Source organism: Marmota flaviventris, chromosome 9 (assembly GCF_047511675.1).
Source record: "Marmota flaviventris isolate mMarFla1 chromosome 9, mMarFla1.hap1, whole genome shotgun sequence".
In the NCBI taxonomy this organism is placed as follows: domain Eukaryota; kingdom Metazoa; phylum Chordata; class Mammalia; order Rodentia; family Sciuridae; genus Marmota; species Marmota flaviventris.
In genome coordinates, this window is record NC_092506.1 from 69804338 (window position 1) to 69824194 (window position 19857).

The window sequence follows — 19857 nt, forward strand, 5'->3', positions numbered from 1 at the left end:
TGAAAACAATTATAAAAATAATTTTGTTGAAAAGAATAACAACCACTACCCATCTGATACATAGATTTCTGGTGGAAATATAATTTCAGTATAGATCTGAAAAAATGGATCTACCAGCTTCATTATTGCTGAAAAAAAAAAAAAAAACCTGCTCAGGTATGTTGTCCCTGGGAAAGGGAGAAAAATTCTCTTCAAGTAGTTCTTATTCTTTTCCCTGCTAAATGAAACTTGTTCCGATGATTCTCTGAAGTTATTTCAGAAAAGTCTGTAAACAATGAAAGATTTTCAGCCAATAAAGAATTAAACTTCCTGGAAGATTTTACAGGTTTCTGTCTGTAAAATTATATTTTGGTTTTTGCTCTAAAAATCTTCAAACACAGGGTCATAGGATGTTGTTATTTAAAGATTAAAATGTATATTAAGTTTATTTTATAATTCCTCACAGAATTGAATGTAATAAACTTGTGCCTAGCATATTCTTTAATAATTTTGTGCTGAAGGCTATGAGTGTATTTTAATAGCAAAGCATTTGATAGAATCTGCAAGGCCTGGGCTCCATCCCCAGTATCATATACTAGTAGTATAGTAGTAGTAGTAGTAGTAGTAGTAGTAGTAGTAGTAGTAGTAGTAATAGTTATAGAAATAGTAGTAATGTTTGCAATGAATTACTGAGTCAATAAAGGAAAAAGTTACACTTATGTAGCAGAATTTTTTGTGGTTATGAAAAACACATCGATTTCTGTTTATTTTTTCTGTGTGTGTGTGTGTGTGTGTGTGTGTCATATTTGATATATCCCAAATTCATTCCTCCCCATTTTCCCTGATGGTCAGTCACTGTAGTTATAACTCTACCACAAATCCATGAATGTAACCACTTCACTTTTGTTCCCATACTTATTCAAAGAGTTGGCTGAACAGAATTAGGTTCAGCAAGATAACTTACATGAGAGTTAGAACACTTAAAGTTCAATGACAGTTCAATGACAATCACCTATTTCTGATCCAAGATTGTTATAAGATACCTAAGAAAATTAGTTAAAAAGAAAATATCTTAAATTTTATAGTGTATAAAAAATATGTAAATATTAATGTGGCTAAAGGCTGAAATTAGACACTCAGCATTTTATATGGATCCTTCCTACTTTACTCTCTCACTGCTTGGTTTTATTCATGGCATTTAGAACTAATAATCCAAACTCCTAACAGCAAAATAATGACAAAATTAGTGGCTAATGGAGTGATTACCATTGACCAAACATAGGTGTATGTACTAACTCTTAATTCTTGCAAGAATTATGTGAGGTAGAAGCAGGTGCTCTCTGTGTAGTACAGATGGGGCATTGAAGCTTAGAGAGGCCCAACAACTTACCCACAGAAAACCAGTGTATTCAAGGAAGCTCACATGCAAAAGTAGAAATGACTGACACTGGCCCTGCCCCCAGCCTATATGCTTAACTAATTAACTACCACACTCCCTTTCCTCACATCCAAATGCTCAACTTCTCTAGCTTTTTTTTTTCAGCATCTGCAGATATGAAAGTACCAAGTGTGAAAGCTTTTGCAACCTCTTCATTTGAAGAAATGAGAACCCAGAGAGAAATGGAAATTAGGCCACAAATTTAATGTAAAACAGAGGTCAGACTTGAGAGGCTTTATCTATCGAATAGCAGCAGTTTAAATAGCTGAAAGTCCCTTCTCACACAGAAATAATCTCTGCAAATTCAATTCAGTTACATCAATGTGATTATGAACTATGTAATGACTTATGGAAATTTAAAGTTAGTAGCAAACAGATTGATTTGTGCTCTGCTGACCAGAGCCTATTCTGTAGGGACAGGCACAATTTTATTTTTATGTAAATCACCTGAAATGCAGCTTTTTCTTCTAAATTATATGAAACTGGCATTTGCCCATGTGCATTATTTCCTGGGCAGCAGGAACCTCAGCTGGCACCTGAAAGCCCAATGCAAATCCAAATGTAGATGGGAGGGAAATGAGGGGGAAGCATTAGAGACAGAGGTGATTTCCATTTTCAATTTCAGAAATTGACAAATGCATTGAGGTTTGATGTCTATTTAGTGTGATTTAATAGAAAAATTTGGAATTAGAATCAGAAAGGTTTGGGCTCAAATTCTATATGGTTGATTTTTTTCTTTTGGAAAACTTAGCCTCTTATCTCTGGTGTTCATATTTTTTCATTCTTTAAACAAACATTTATTAAGAATGTCCTATTTGTCAGTCACTTGGATAAAACCCCAGGAGATGAAAAATATACCGTCCCTCATTAAAACAGTTCACAGTCCACAGGTTAGATATAAATTCAATTTTTTTTATAATACTGGAATAAGATAATGGTGGAGGTGAGGAATGATGAAACATTATAGAAAGACATCAATTTCACTTCAGTCAAGCAGGCTTCTCAGTGAAATTAATACTTGAGCAATATACCTTACTAATGGTCAACCAAGGCAATTATATACATTTAGCAGGGCCATTGTTGGGAATGCCACAACCTATGTAAGGACTGATCCGGATGACCTACGTCAAGTGATATTTTTATAGTGTTATTTTTCTAATATAAAACCAGGAATTAGTGCTTGCTTTTCAAAACCTAGTCTGCTGCTGCATTTAAACACTCATTTTGCTAATATCTTAGTCATTCTCATTTTGTAAGCATAACTGATGCCCACCAGAATGTGAGGATCAAAGTCTGGATCTCCCATAGTGGCAAAGGAGCATTTAAGATATTACATTCCAACTCAGTGTGCTTTTAATCACTGGCAATGTACATGTAGTTGAGCTGCTCACACTCCACCTGCCACACACAAAGGAAAGTGCTTGGGATGGATGAGGTCACGAGAACCTGCCCATATACTTTTGATTTAACTATACTCACCCTCTTACCCCCTTTTACCCATCCTAATACTTAGGCTCTTACTTCTGGACTTGATGTTTTCATTCTGTTTTGATTCTGTTTTCATATATCCTATTTGTTTTTAAAATGCTTGAATTATCTCATCAAAGTTGTTTGTCTGGGACTCCCAAAACGTGAAAGATTTATGAAGAAGTATCTGCATTTTAGAAGAGATCTGAATGGTACAATAATTTAAGAAACGTTGCTCTAGACTGCTTCTGACTTTAGATGGGGTCCTCCCGGCCATTTCCCAGAATGAGAGCCCTTCTAGTTTACACACACACACACACACACACACACACACACATATATATGTATATATATACATATATATATGATTATTTTGGTTTCTCATATTAAATTTTATATATATTCACACATATATATGGAGAGAGAGAGAGAGCTTGATGAATTTTCTTAAAGAAAACATAACCACATGTATTTAAGTAATACTTCAGAAATACCTTATCTTCCTCAAAACAATCACCTCCAGATAACTAACAACATAGGTAAATTTTTGCCTGTGTTTCATTATGTAAAAAATGAGATTACATAGTATCTATACTATTTCATTTCTAGTATCTTTTATCAATATAATATTTATGAGATATATCCATATTGTTAAGGAAATCACTTATATTGTTTTAATACATGTGTATTGGTATATATGTATATTATTTCATTGTACAAAAGTACCAATACTTTATTTATGAGTTGTTTCATTATTTGGTGTGTTATTTCTAACTGAATATTTGCAATTTAAAAAAGCTTGTAAGAACATAAGTGAAACAGAAACACCAGGAATGTTGCAAAGGCAGGTCCTTACTTAATTCACAGAGAGGGCTCTGGGAATCATCATTCTTTCAAGCACCATGTTTACATTTTTCATTTCAGGACTATTAATAATGCTATAATAAATATTCGTACATATTTTGGTGCACATATGTGCACTATTGGTAATGTACCTAGAATTTCAACTAATGAACTCTTGGGTATATGTACATTAAACTTTAGTAGGTACTGCCAAACAGTTTTGCAAAAAGGTTCTACCAGTTTGCCTGCCTACCAAGAGTTGATGAATTTTTGTTTTTGTTTTCCTTACCAGCACTCAAGACCAGCACTCAATATTTTTAACCTTTTTAATATTTACCTTTCTGGTGGGATAGAGTAACATTGATTAGTGGTTTTAATTTGATTTTTCTTGAAAGCAATTCCTTTTTCATATGGTAACTGGCCATTGGGGTATACCCATTTGTAATGTCTCTGTTCTGTAACTTGCTCATTTTTTCTAATTGCATTGACTTTACAAGTAGGTAGAAAACTGGGCTTCCAAATATCTATATCCTTGGAAACTAGAAATATATAAAAAATGTTACTTCAGATAAAAAGGTGTCATTTTTAGATATGGTTAAGGTTGAGGATCTTCAGTATGATAATATGAGAAAAATTTTGAATAATTGTTTTAAAATGTATCTTTTGAATTTCATTTTCTAATTGCTGATTGCATGTAGAAATTGACTGACATTTTTCATGAACCTTATAAACAAATAACTTTCTTTTTACCTCCAGTTTCCCCACTGAGCTCTCTCAAGGTGAAATGATGTTTGCCTTCACCACTTCTATTCAACTTTTTACTGATATTTTGCCACTGCTAAAATTCAAGGACATAAAAATAAATACCATCAAGATTTAAAAGAAAGATACAAACCTATTTTCATTTCCAGAGGTCATCTATGTAATCATATGAAGTTAATTTTAAAAACTCTTCTAAAAACCTTTATAAAGTTGGAGAGAACAATATAGACTATAGTAGTATAGTATATATAAGAGCATTCATGCATACTTGCAAAGAAAAATATGAAGTTACCTTTTAAAACAATACTATTTATATTATCAAACATGAATAATTATTTAAGGGTAAGTCCATCAGAAGATACACAAGATATATAAAGGTTGTTTTTTTAACTACTTTCTCCCTATTGGACATGAGGTAAGCTCTTCCTGAGGTCATGTTTCTACTTCAGTAAAACAAAGTGGTTTCTTTCTCACTATCCATGGTAGTGTGAGAAATAAGAGATACATAGGAGAGTTCCTAGTATAATATCACATAGGATAAATTAAATTAAATGAAAATTGCTCTTTTGGATTTAGGCCCAGTACGAAACAACATCACAGAAAATAATTTCTTAGGGTAAAATAAATTGAAAAATAAATAGATAGTGCAAGCTGTGAGAGGTCAATCCATAGGAGAAAAAAGGTCTGGCTTTGAACTGGCAAGGGAAGAGAACTGATTCTTGAGCCTGGCAATTGTCTCAGAGGAGGAGACGGACAGCAAGAGCATCATTCATGGGGTGATTCAATTGCTGGACTGTAGTGGTAGTTCAGGCAAGGAGTGGGGAAGATTTCTATATCCTTTGGTCCTCTGAAAACCCATGGATGAGTCCCACTGGTTGAATTCAATCAGATGTCAGAAGCCAGGGAAATGTGTGAGACGTAGTTCCAGAAATCAGCTACATTAATGCACACAGAAGTAAAAAGAGAGAGGATGGAGGGTGATTTTCGGGGTATCAAATGGAGGATAACATGTACAATTTTTTTTTTTTTTTTTTCTAGAAAAAGAGATACTATTAACACAAAAGATTATCAGCTTCATTTGTCTTCAAGCCACCTGGCTCTGGGAAGTTTAGTACCATGTAATAATTTGGCCATGTCTCTTAGACAAATGAGGTTGCAAGCTGACTTAATGATACCAGTGGCATATTACCACCTATAATGCATACTAATTTTTCAACATTTGACGTGAAGTAATTAAAATTCTGCAGAGTAACAGGACCTGTCCTAATTTTCTCATTTATTATGAAATGTTATTGGACAAAAGCAAGTTGATCATAGTAGCCCATCAATACAAGTAGTTTAATAGAAAATTCCAGATTAATAAAACCTAACCCATTTTACATGGTAGAACCAGATTGGCATATTTGACTGAGCTACCCAAACTGTGATTCAAATTACCCTTTCTTACACGTACATTGTCCAATTGATACATTTGCTCATGCAATATCCCTCTACTTATAATGCTTTCTATTTCCATTATTGCCCATTGAAATCTTATCATCTTTTGCAGGCTCAAATGAGACCTCAATGTTAACATTTTTTTGATTTCCAACTTAAAAAGAAACTTTGTTTCTGAGTCTGTACATAGCAAAGCTGCTAGATATTGAATTCTTTGAAGGTCAAAGTATATCCTTTGTGTCTCCAGTGCTCATCATATTGCATGACATGTATGGATGCTCAAAATTTCCAAGAAACCTTAGAAGTACACTTAATACTAGATACTTCTTTTGCATTATTTTTAATTCCAGCAATAACCAAGTTCTTTTCATTATATTTCTGTTTTATTAGTTCTTTCATATTCCTTCTTTCTGCCTGTGTCTTAGTTTGTGCCACCACAGTCTCTTCCCTGGGCTCTACAGTATGTAGAGTATGTATCTGACTCATTTTCATTTCCTCAATAATGCCCATTTCTCCATCAGAATGATTAAAACAAAAACAAAACAGCACAACAAAGTCCAATATTAACCTTCCCTGTTTCAAACCCTTTACTTCTTCTTATCTTAAATACCTATCTCAGTATGAGATCCAAAACCCTTCCAGAGTCCATTCCTCATTCCCCAGCCTCATCTCCTATCATTTTCCAGAAACTCTTGAGCTTCATATTAAACTGCAGCACTAGGTTTTGAGCCACATCCCTTTTTTTCCTTGTTATTAAAATGGGGTCTGGCTGAGTTACAGAGGGTGGCCTTGAATTTAGGATCCTCCTGCCTCAGGCTTGCCAGTGGTGTCTAGTTCTTTCATTGCTCCAGCCTTTGCACATGGTGTTAACATCACCTGGACATTTCAGGGAATAGCCATCTCAACAACCAGTCATTGTTCTCACCAATTCCTTTATATTCTTCTAGTTCAGGTCAGGGGTCATGATTCTCATTCGTTCCATGTTCCATGATTCTCATTGTTCCATGTTCCACTCTTCTTCCATGTCCCACATTTTCCGAATCTGTACATATTATTATCCCATAATTTCCCATTCTGAATTAGAGAAAACGGCTAGATACAGAGTTCTCTGAACATCAGAATCGATGCCTGTTCTTTGCATCTCCAGCCCTCATTATATTACATAGCCTACTATCTGGATGCTCAATAAATACTTACCGGAAACAAATAAAATTGAATTCTTGATTTAGTCAATTTTCTAATTGAATTTTATCTGCTTTTCTAAGTGTTTTACTGTAAATGAAGACTATCCTTACCTAAAGCTTAGTCAGGCTCCTTGAAGGCTTTTTTTTCAGCTTGGCTTCAACCTCAGGCCTTGTCTTCAGGCCTGAAAAGCCCAGAAATAATTCTGATAAATCAGTTTTTTGAGACTCTCCCAGCCTGGATATCTGGCGGGACTTCACTAAGAACCCCCAATTGGTTAGCAAGCATTCCCCCGACATTTGATGTCTCATCTTAATCAATTTCCATCCACCAATACCTTAACCCCAACACTGCTCCTCAGCTACAAATTCTCACATGCCTTGCTGTATAAGGAACTGAATCCAGTTCTGTACTGATATCTTTTTTCTCCAGTTGCAATAGTTTCTTAATATAAATGTTTTTGCCACTTCAGTTACTAAATAATTTTATTTCTCTAAAAGCAATCAGATTGTTTGGTTATATAAACATTTTTTTTTTAAATTTAACTCAACTCATTGTGTATCATAGTTTATGAGTAGAAAATTAAGTTTGTAAATATTCTGGCTACTCAGTATATCTATATTATGCCAAATAGTTCTTTGTATTAGTGATAATTCTTCTTGCTGAATTGTCAAAGTCACTTATTTTAACCCATAAATTTGGCCAAAGATCTAGTATGCCAGGGGAATAGGGAAATAGTCTAAGTACCTGTGACTTATTCATGGAGTGGGTGTTATTTGTGTCCTTATGGCCTCCTATACATCGGCACTAGTTGAATGATTAGGATATGAGTCATACTCCAAGTAAGCAGTGTTACATTACAAATAATGGGGAAAACTAACATAGTGAGGCTTAGGAAAATAGTTGGTAAATGTGCTCAAGTAGCAATAAGGAAAGAAGTAGTAGCAATTGTCCTGAAATGAATGGTGCATTCTGTTGAAATGTCTTATTGCTAATTCGCATTGCCTTATATGTCATGCTAGAATGATTGAATCAATTTTAAGATATAATTCAATGTGGAATTCCTTGATTCATTCAGGTATTGTTGATATTTACTAATAATTTATGCATGGCTCTCTCCTCTTTATACCACTTAAATCTAATAGAAGGTATATGATAAGAACTGCCCAAACAATTACTTATTTGCCAATACAAATTTTAAAATAAACTTTGTCATTTATCAATGTTTAAAATCAATGAGTTCCATTAATCTAATGAGGCACACCTATGTTGGTTCCATTGTCTGCTATAAACACTGATGTGGCTGCATCACTATAGTATGCTGATTTTAAGTCCTATGGGTATAAACCAAGGAGTGGGATAGCTGGGTCAAATGGTGGTTCCATTCCCAATTTTCTGAGAAATGTCTATTCTGCTTTCCAGATTGGTTGCACCAATTTGCACTCTACCAGCAATGTATGAGTGTACCTTTTTCACTACATCCTCGACAACATTTATTATTGCCTGTACTCTTGATGATTGCCATTCTGACAGGAGTGAGATGAAATCTTAGAGTAGTTTTGATTTGCATTTCTTTAATTGCTAGAGATGTTGAACACTTTTTCATATATTTGTTGATCAGTTGTTGGTTGGAGTTGGAGAATATTCTACTAAGTGAAATAAGCCAATCCCACAAAACCAAAGGCCAAAAGTTTTCTTTAATACCCAGATACTAACTAGCAATAAGGCATGGGACATGAGGGAAAAATAGCATTACCATAGATTAGGTAGAGGGAAGTGATGAGAGGGAAGGGGAAGGGATGTGGGGATAGGAAAGATAGTAGAATGAAACAGACATTATTACTGTATGCATATATGTGACTGCATGACCAATATGATTCTGCAACATGTACACTCAGAAAAATGAGAAATTATATCCCATCTATGTATGATATATCAAAGTGCATAAATGCATTTTACTGTCATGTATAACTAATTAAAACAAATTTAAAAAATCAATGAGTTCCAAATATAGACCTCCAATTTGAAAATTATAATTAACATCCATACTAAAGCAAGGAGGAAACATGGGAAATAAAATGATATGAGTCTGACATACACTACGTGTAGATGCTTTAACATTTGCTGTTTTCGCAATAATTCTGTGTTTCTGGGACTATCCAGAAAACTTTTCTTTAATGCAAGCATTGCTCAGAGCAAACAAAGGACATTTTCACATCACATATCAGAGGTGGGACTCAAACCTAACCCTGTCAAATTCAAGATCTTTCCTAATTGCCTAATATATACAATCTCAAATAAGTAAATAATAATAATAATAATACAATTAAAGGTTTAAAAAGAAAACTGCAAGGAATTAATTTGGATGAATAATTAGACATTGAAATTCAAACTTTACATCTTAGTTTTATCTAGTTTGAACTGAAGAGATTAGTGCAGGGAAGAGATTCTAGTATATTTGAATTTACAGCATTTTATACAAAATCATACACAAATGTACATCCTAAGTTATTTATATGTAACCTTAATTATTCCTGTACCAACCAAGAAACAAAGACATTATTATCGTGATCATTCAACTGAAAAAGATTCAAGCCCAGAAAGGATAAAATGACTTGCTCAGGCTCACACAGCTTATCTAGGCAAATATCTGCACAAGCAAAAAAAAGTTTAAAAATAGGGTTCTTTCTCCAGTATGTTGTTTCATACTTTTAAATTTATTGTGTAATATATAGATTTCTATCCCCTTTCCTTATTATTTTTTGGAAAAGTGGACTTTTTAAAATACATTTTTCAGCTGTATTGTTAGGTATCAAATAATTTTTATGTTTTCATTTCTACCATAAAGCCGGAAATCTTCAAGCTCATACAACAGTTGTTAGCCTTAAAATATACAATGACTTCCAAATTATCTTGCCAAATGAGTTCAGCAACAAATGCCCTGATGGTCATAACATTAATATAATCATAAAAGTACCATTACATTAATTAGAACTTCGTAAATGCTGTAATTAAGATATTCTGTGACAGCTGTCTTTCCTGTCCCTTAGCGTTCCCAAGAAATCTCCCAACACCACTTATTTCTGAACCATCATCTGCCTAGAGCTGGGAGAAGCCATCTGTTAGTGTATTTGAAATGTTAAGTGACAAAAGGGTTTCAAAGTATTATATCCTTCAGAATTCTTTTTTGAGAGAAAAAAGAAGCAGCACTCAGCAACCATTTGTAAGTGATTTTTAGCTAGACCTTGTAGGGGGGGAAACTGGTTTTATTTTTACATATGCATCAGCATTAAATCCTGGAAACAGTCTGAGGTTTGGAATCACATGGATCTGACTTGTTAGCAGTATGATTAAGGAGAGGTTACTTAACCTCTCTGAGTCTCCCTTTCTCCATTTTTTATGTCGAGAAAATATCTTAAATGAACACATTCATACCTACTTTTTATTACTGTTCAAATAATACAAAGATAAATTTTCCATGTAATGACTTACTAAATTTTCACCAAAGGCTAATTTTTATTTCAAGGTATCAGACTGATCCTAGCTATTTTAAGCAGGTTTGGAAAATGCATTTATTTCCATTCTCAAAAATGCATCTCATGTCAGAGTATACTTATTTTTGTCAAGCCTAAGAGGTGACAGAAAGGATCTTACTTACTATATGACAATGAGTCATTCAGGGATTCCATTACTATGATAGACCACTATTTCATTTTAAGCAAATCACTTCACTACATTAGATCTTGTGAAAATGATGAAAAAGATGTAATATATAGCTTTACTGTTAGAAAAATAAATTAAAATAGCTATAATAACAGCTCACATTTTTTTTCTTTTTTATTCTCATCTCTGATGCTTCTATTATTATTCACGTTGTTATGTGTTTCAATGAGTCAATACTGCACACCCCATTAACTCTGCTGTACACTCTAATCTATGCAGTAGATGTTGCCATTAAGACCATTTTTAGAGATAAGGAAATGAAGTCTTAGGTTAAGTGGAGTTTACAAGTGACGGAGCCTGAACAAAAATGTTCAGACTAACTCATACCAAAGGGCACACTTTTAATATTTTCTGCTAGGGCTCTGCAACCTAAAAAGTACTGCCTTGTAGACTTTTTTCATCCATTCCTCTTCCTTCTCCTTATTCTCCTTATTTTTCTGTTTATCCTTCTTTATGTCATAATACAGTTATTGAGTATTAGAGATGTTAGAGTTTGACCAAGGCTACAAAACTAATGAATATCAGAAGCATTATTTAAACTTAATTCAACCTTGTCCTGGCTGGTTTTTCAAGCATGAATTCTCTCTGCTTGCTCAAAGGGTTCCTAGATGTTTTGCACAGCCCAGAAACTTAAACTTTCTCAGGACTGCTTCTGACCAAGTTCTAACTGACAAAATAATGATTATTTTGTGAAAGGATTTAGTTACTTAAGACTTGGTTAAAACCTAGCTTTACAAAAAATCTGATATCTTGCTTTTTGCACAAGAAAGCATCATTGATACTGTAAGGTATGAATATTAATTTGATATCCAAGGACTCTGATCAAGCATTTCCTTAATGGTCTTAAGGGAATGGATGCTATACTTTAAGGTGTGCTGATTATATTAGTTCAGGCATAACAGAGAGGAGTTTCCCCTTTGCATGTCTGAAGATAACCCAGTAGGGCAAAGGACATGGCCAAATAATCTGTGCACATTTCAATTGCTATTATCTTTTAAACATATTAGCAGCCTTCTACTTGAGGGAAAGTGACTTTAGAGAAGTAATGTTAACATTATTTACTTTATCGGTGAAGGACCATCTACTTATTTAATAATATATTATAACAGAGAAAAGCAATTTTAATTTTAAGGCAATAAGATTAGCAATGAAACTTTAACTTTGCTGTTTATGCATTCAGAAAAGAGCTATTATTCCAGACCTGTCTCTCAAAAAGATAATTGATTATGAAATTTTTTTGGTATCTCTTCCCCCAATTCTGTATACATATCTCATTCAAAGAGTTAATGCTAGTGGTATTATATTAGATACTATGATGAAAGTATCTATTATTAACCATGATATTGCACTAGACACTGGGATGCTAATATCTATTATTAATAGTAATATTACAGTAGATTCTATGTAAGTAGTAGTCACACTAGAGCTGTTGTCCATTATTTTTTTCTATTTATGCTGCTTGATTACTGAAAGCTCATTCATACAAAGGACATTGAACTTGGGATGGAAACTCTGTAACTAAGGCTAGTATTTACATGTACCTTGAGGATGGGATTTGATTATTACAAATGTGAGGGAAAGGGCAAATTAAGCAGTCCATGTTTTGCCAAACCTAAATCCACAGGGATATCTACTTGGGATAGGAAATACTTGCTAGTTCAAGATTAATATGGAACTGATGCGGAAATGAGCAATGTCAAATGTAAGCTTATACATTAAAACAAAAATAAATCCTGGAAATTATTACAACAAACAGAAAAACATGAAATTCATAAGCAAGAAAGAGGCTAAGGAGAAAGTTAATATAATTAAAATATTGAGATAAATAAGAGATGAAAGAGATTAATGTATTTTTTAAAAAAACTCAAAATCAATTATCAAAATTAGAATATGCATTAAAGTCAGTAAATATCAAAGGGCTGTCAGTGAGAGATAGAACCAGAACATCAAGCACAAACATAATGTTTTTAAGATAATTTTTTTAAAAAACTAAAACTATTAAAATAATAAGATAATTAATTTTAAAATTGAAAATAGAAATCCAATGTAAGATGTATTACTTATTTTGAGGGAGAAAACGGAACAATTTTAATAAGAACAGTAGTTAAACATATAACTAAATAAAATTTTTTCTGAGTTTAACATAGATTCATTCACATAAAATAAAAGTGAAAGGTACTGCAAAATTCCAAGTAAATCTGGTATATTCATACCAGGAAGTTTTTTAAAAATATTTGAGATTATATAGAAATAAAAGATAGTGGTATACCATAGTATACACATTGGAGTTGGTTTAAGAAGAACATTTGTCCCAAGATTTTACTAGTTGCTTAAATATCTCTGAACCACTGTGACTATGATTTTGTTACTTATGAAGGAGAAAAATAACATTATTTTTATAACATATAAAATATGCAATATATATATATATATATATATATATATATATATATATATATATATATATAATATATACCTAACATTGTTTATGTCACCTAGGTTAAGAGTGAGATACTGTGCCATCCAATCATTTCTCTTTTTCAGTTGATTGGGGAATATCCATCTGGACCAGAAGGTAATGTAGCTAACTGACTTCATTCACTATTCATTCATTCAGTTCAATTTGCATGTGGTATCTCTCTTGTCATAGTGGTCGCCCAATATGTACATATGTTTGAATAAACAATTTACCTGTGACTTGTCCCTAAGAATTTTAAGGGGTTCCCATTAAGAAGATCTACTTAACTTTGAGCCATTTTCTATCCTGAGCACCATAAAAAGTATATTTTCTGAACCATGCATTGGAAGTTTCTCTCTAGCATTTCTTTTAGAGTTTGGAGAATTTTAGTTTTTCTACTTAGATGGGATCTAAAACATATTCCCATGTTTCAAAAATGATAACGGTTCCCAAAAAATTAAATGTCTTACCCAAAGTAATAAACATTTCTAGCTCATGTAATTAAACCAGTACTTCCTCCTCCTTAGTCCAGTGTCATTGTGTTTATCTGTGCTGCTAGAGCTAAACTCTATCTGTGATGAATGACAAGCTATAGTACAACCTGTTTGAATGTCCTGACATTCTTGGGTTTTACTTCTGATTTTAGAGTTTCTGAATTACTCAAGTGCAAAAATACAAACTTCTTGAATATTCTCCAGGGAGGTCTCTTAGTCATCAAACTTTCAGAGGATTTTTTTAGCAACTCTTTACAGACTTACCCTTATCCTAAATCATATCCTTCAATAGCTTTTCAGGAGAATTCAAGAATTGTGTTGAGTGAATACAATTGCATTTTAATTCTGATATCTTGAGTGTAAATTACATTTGCTCTTCCTGCCACCAATCATTGCTCCACTTTTAATAACTCATTGGATATTGATCAGTTTCAAGGTCATCCACCTTGAATAATCAGGAAGGTGTCATCAGATCTCTGAGTGCTGTAAACAAAATTGGTTAATGTTTCAGCATATAAAATATAGTTGAAAAGAAAGAAAAATGGGTTTCTGCCTTGAAATGCCCAAACATAAATTGTACCAAACCAATGAATTACAAATCTCAACATAAGCTGTTTTCTGCTATTACATTTTGGGCTTTGAGTCAATGGATTCACCAAGGGTTCAAGTGTTTTTGGTAGAGCCAATCTATAACCTTTGAATTCAGATGAATGCTTTATAATAAATATACTCTTCACAAATATCATCAATTTATGATGTATGTTCATGTAAGATGATAGATTGTTACTCAGACTTTTTATTTTGGGTGCTGGGGGTTGAACCCAAGAGCTCATGCATAGTATGCAAGCACTCTACCACTGAGCGACATTCTAAGACCTAAATCTTTTCTTAAAATATAAGTAGTAGCTCAGACGAAATGGAAAATTCACATGGTTCCTATTACTTGCTCAGCAATTATAAATGTACAATAATTACAAAGTTGGTCATCATTTATTAAGTCAGTAATACAATTTGTCCACATGATATGTTCATCAGAATTATTGGTGATAAAGTCATACATCCCTAGAATCTTATCCTGATTCTCCAACTTGCTGTACAAATCTGGAGAAGACACTGAACCAGTTTTGTTGTTGTTCTTTATTAATTTTGGGGTTTTAGTTCTTAAAATGTTCATAACTCCAATTTCAGGGGCTGTGGTAAAGATTAAGTTGAATCATGTGTTTATGATACTTTTCCTAAGCATTGACTAGTTATCAGATCATACATACAGTTTGGACATTATTTTTAACATTGTTATTTATTATTATCTGCAATTGCTCTTGAAAACTATTATTAGCATCCATTCAAAGGAGTGTCTGGGTTGCAGAATTCAGATTTGAAACCAGATATCTCGTTGTGTATAAGTTACAGTCTAGATCTGAGAGACCACAGCCTGTGGTTTCATATACATCTCACATTTTGTATGCTGTATTCACATGATTTCTAATTTCAGCTCTACTCTTTATTTCAGTTCACAGATATAACCAATAGTGTTACTGAAAACTTATAATAAGGTTTTTAAAAACTTTGTTTTTGTCCATTGATATTTTATTTACAAAAATGCAATATATCACTTAATGTACACATATTTTTTTCAATGTATTAGCATTAATGGAAAAGATAAGTAAGTCTAAATTGAGTTTTTTTAAAATTCATGTATCATTCACCTGTCAAATAATATTGACATGATATAGATAATTTGTTGTATTCCATTTTAATTTTCATAGAGTCCCTGTAATGATAATATATTTCTGTATCAATTCTCATCCTACAAACCTCACAATGAATTTTATTAAGCAGTATCTCAACTTCATTTGAGATAAATTTTATTTATTTAGGAATAAAAAAAATATGCATTTTCTACCCTCAAGGAATCATATTCTAGTAATAAGAACTGATATATAAAAAAAATAGTTTCAGTAAATACAGCAATTTACAAAAACCACAAGGTAAATGAAAGGACAGAGAAGTGATCCTAAGCCAGCTGTCAGTACCAAGGTTATAAGCAGTAGTGAGCCATCAATATAGGATCCTAAGAAGAGGTATTGACTTTTAAAAATGGCAAAAAGGGAAGAAAACCGTGTTTAAAATCTCTTGTACATATTGCCCTGTTGGCAAAAGAAATACTTAAACATTTGGAATAATTTGAAATCACTAAGTGCCAGACAGTTGTGAACAGTGAAAATAGCTGCAGCTTATTGAGCCCCAGCACAATAACAATTTACTAATATTGCCCTTGTATTTCTGCAGTTTAATCATTTTGCTCAATTTTCTTAACTTGATCTTTATTGGTGTAGGGCAGCTGGCTTAGCATGTGGCAGTAGGTGCTATTAATTTGTAAAATACATTACGCAGCAACAGCTTCAAAGAATCAATAAAGTTATTGTGTGTCCTCACTCATCATGTTCTTCTTTAGATTAGCAATGCATATTTTTACATATATTAGAGCAGTATCAGGGAACTTAAAATCACCAGGGTAAAGAGACAGAGTCAACAAGTAGTGGTACATAACTGCCACTAATAATCAGGTGCATGGATTCTATGAGACAAATTTTACTCATATTTTTAACATCATGTGAAAAAGTGTTATAATCATGACTACTAATACCAATTTTAAGAATGCCTTAATGTTTTAAAGACTTTACTTTTAATGTACTGTCACAAATTCATCTTCTTTAAGCTCCCGTCTCGTGTTAGATCTATAAAACATAAAACATCTCTGCTCTCTGAATGGATGATATAAATGCAGAGATATGTTTCTGAAAATATGAGATAATCTAAAATAACATATAGTGGAACCATGTTATCCTTTCCTTAGTTTGAATCCCAATCACTGGACGAGATAGTAAAAGGTGACAGCAGCCCAGAAATCACTTCAATTCAAAATATCTTAGGAAAAGCCTATTAAAAAAATAGATAAACATCCATCTATTCAAAATGTATTTACTGAGTACCTATGACAAAACAAGAATCAAGCTACTTGCTAGAAATACAATAATAAAAAATACGGTCATACTGCCCTAAAGTTGACATACTATCTGAGGAATATAGCAATGAAAATGCATGGAGAAATACTGGGTACTTTGAATGTAGAGAGAAAACAGATCATGAAAAGGATTTGAATCCCTGTTAAGGAGCTTAGATGCTTAGATTTCATTCTAAAATCAAAATAAATTTCTTTAGAACTTTTGCAAAAAAAAAAAAGTTTCTAGAAAAGTCATCCAGGCTCCACAATGAAATGTATCAGTCCAAGTAAACAAAGCCGGTGAGTTGGTGAAGAGGAGTTGTAGTAACACAGGTGGTGCAGAAGTGGTTTGGAATTTGCCATATATCTAAAACATCAAGAGGCAAGAATTAACAGAACTTCCCAATGGGACAGAGTGGATGACTGTAAGGGAGAAGGGAGAGTCAGGTGATCTCCAAATTTGCATATTGTAGAGCTCAAAGGAAAATTATGTCATTCCCTATAGGGAGTGTCACCAGGGGAAAAACCTAAATAAACCCTCCAGCTTAGCTCACTTTTAGTCCATTTTAAAAGTCACTAACAGTGGAAGGCACAATGCTGTATATTATTCATCTCCCTCAAGCTTTGTTGTGGATGAAACCTCTAACTGAATCGACCTAGTATGTTAAAACTGTTGTGTGCAAATAGCTTTTCACTCTCTCTCCCTATCCTTGGTGGGAAAGATGCCTTTCTCTGTCTCCCCTATCCTCTGGAGAAGTTTTTATTTATTTGTTTGATATTTTTAATTAACTTCACAATCAGTTTTTCCTGGGAAAAGATATATATATATCTTTAGTAGTTAAATTAAAAGAGTGCTTTCTACACACGGAATTAATCATACAAAATGTTGTTGCATTGCTGTTACTGTTTTTTCTCACCCTTGTTAAGATCAGGAGGTTTTATAAATCTTATAACCCTGGAACTTAACAGTTACTCAATAAATATGTATAGAATTAATGAAAGAAAAAGGAGTGATGAAGGAATGAATACATTACCATATATTATTTGGTTTGAAATTTGGATCACTTCTTAGGAGAAGGAAAAGTAAATGTAATGATATATATTTTACAGATGAGAATTCTGGTGCAGATCTCTGCTGTAGGATTGATGGAAGGACTTGGCCTAGGTTCTCCAGCAGGTAAACATGAAAACAAAGACTGTGCTACCGTTGCTGCCTGTCATACTTCAGTGTTCTTCTCACTGCATCAGCCAACTTCTTAGTTACTAACTGCTTTTCAATTGTTCCACCTCAATGAAAAAATTCACGTGAGTTACAAGTTTTCAACTTCCAAATTAGCCAAAAGACGTGCACAGGATTTCTCCTTGAATTACTTGCTATCGTGGTGCGCCTCATAGTTAAAATCCCGTAATTAATGAGGGCAGGTAGTTGGCGAGTAGAGTTCCTAAGTTTTACACAGGCAGTGAAAGATCAGCATCCCATGGGTAGTCTAACAGAATGCACACACACCCTTGGGAGGATAAAAAGACTCTTCAATCTCAAAAATAGTATGATTGTGTTTGGTATATTGTGTGAACGTGCTTGGCTGCAAGGATGAACATCTTGCTCCCACATGATCAAAGCCAGGAGTCAAAGTCAGAGCTGCAGTGATTTGGAGTACAGTTCTGAAATCTCTGTAAACAGTTTCCACATAGTACTCCGAGAAATTATTCAAAGAATGAAGCATAATCAATGTAAAAATGCCGTAATAAATAGGAAAACAATGGTTTCTGAAACACTTCACAGCTAAGCCTTGTTGCTTCTCACCCACATGCACACCTTAGATCTTCAGGAGTTTCAGAGAAAGGCTGTTTAATTTTTTTAAACTTATTAAACATAACTATATGAGTAGCATTCTAGCTAGCTACAAAAACAACTGCAATAAGGTTTAGACTATCTGGGGGCACTTAGAATAGCAGAGGAGATGGAAGCAAAAATCAAACACTGAGTACAATGTGATCTGCACAGTCATATTGAGGCTTCCTGATGGGTGAATGAAAAGGGTCAGAGGGAGCCATCAGAAAGCAGAGGGCATGAACCCTGGTTGTACCATTATGAGTCTTGTGGACTAAACAAGTCAGAACTTTTTGAGTCATACTGACCTCATCTTTTCAAAAAAAAGACACAAATGGCTGTTATTCAACAGGTTATTCATGAAGTTACTTATTGTTTTGAATTGATCTGAGTCAGCTACAGATTGTGGATGAGGTCTGGGCAACACTGGGGACATGCAATATCACAGGCAGATGCCAGAAGGGAGTACTCTAGATAAAAGGAAGGGTAATGCTCTTTGAGTTGACTTTTGTGCAGGGTGATAGATAGAGGTCTAGTTTCGCTCTTCTCTAAATGACTATTGTGTTTTCCCAGCAGGATTTTTTAAAATCACTCTTCTCCACCTTATGTTTTTAGCACATTTGTCAAAGATGAGATGACCTGCATGGGTTTGTTTCCATGTCTTCTATTCTACTCATTGGTCTTCACACCTGCTTTTATGCCACTGTCATGGTGTTTTGTTACTATAGCTCATGGTATAATTTGAGGTTGGGTATTGTGATGCCTCCAGCATCCCTCTCCTTGTTTAGTTTTCACTTTGGCTATTCTGGGTCTTTTATTCTGTTTTAGTACTATTTTTTCTACTTTGGTGGAGAATGTCATTGGAATTTTGGAACCAAATATGTAAAACGCTTTTTGTAGTATGGCAATTTAAAAATATTAAGTCTGTCTATCCAAGAACATAGAAGGCCTTTCCATCTTCTAAGATCTTCTTTAATTTCTTTCTTCAGTGTTCTTTAATTTTCATTATAGAGGTCTTTCATCTGCTTGGTTAGATTTATTCCCAGGTATTTTTGTTATGGTTGTTTCTTCCACCATTTGCATTGGTGTGTTACAGTTATATATATGGATGGAATTTATAGTTTCATATTCATACATGCACACAATATAACAGTATAATTAGGCCAGTATCAGTCCCCAGCATTTCTCCCTTCCTTCCACCTCTCACCTTTTGGTTCCTTACCTCTACTGATCTCCCTT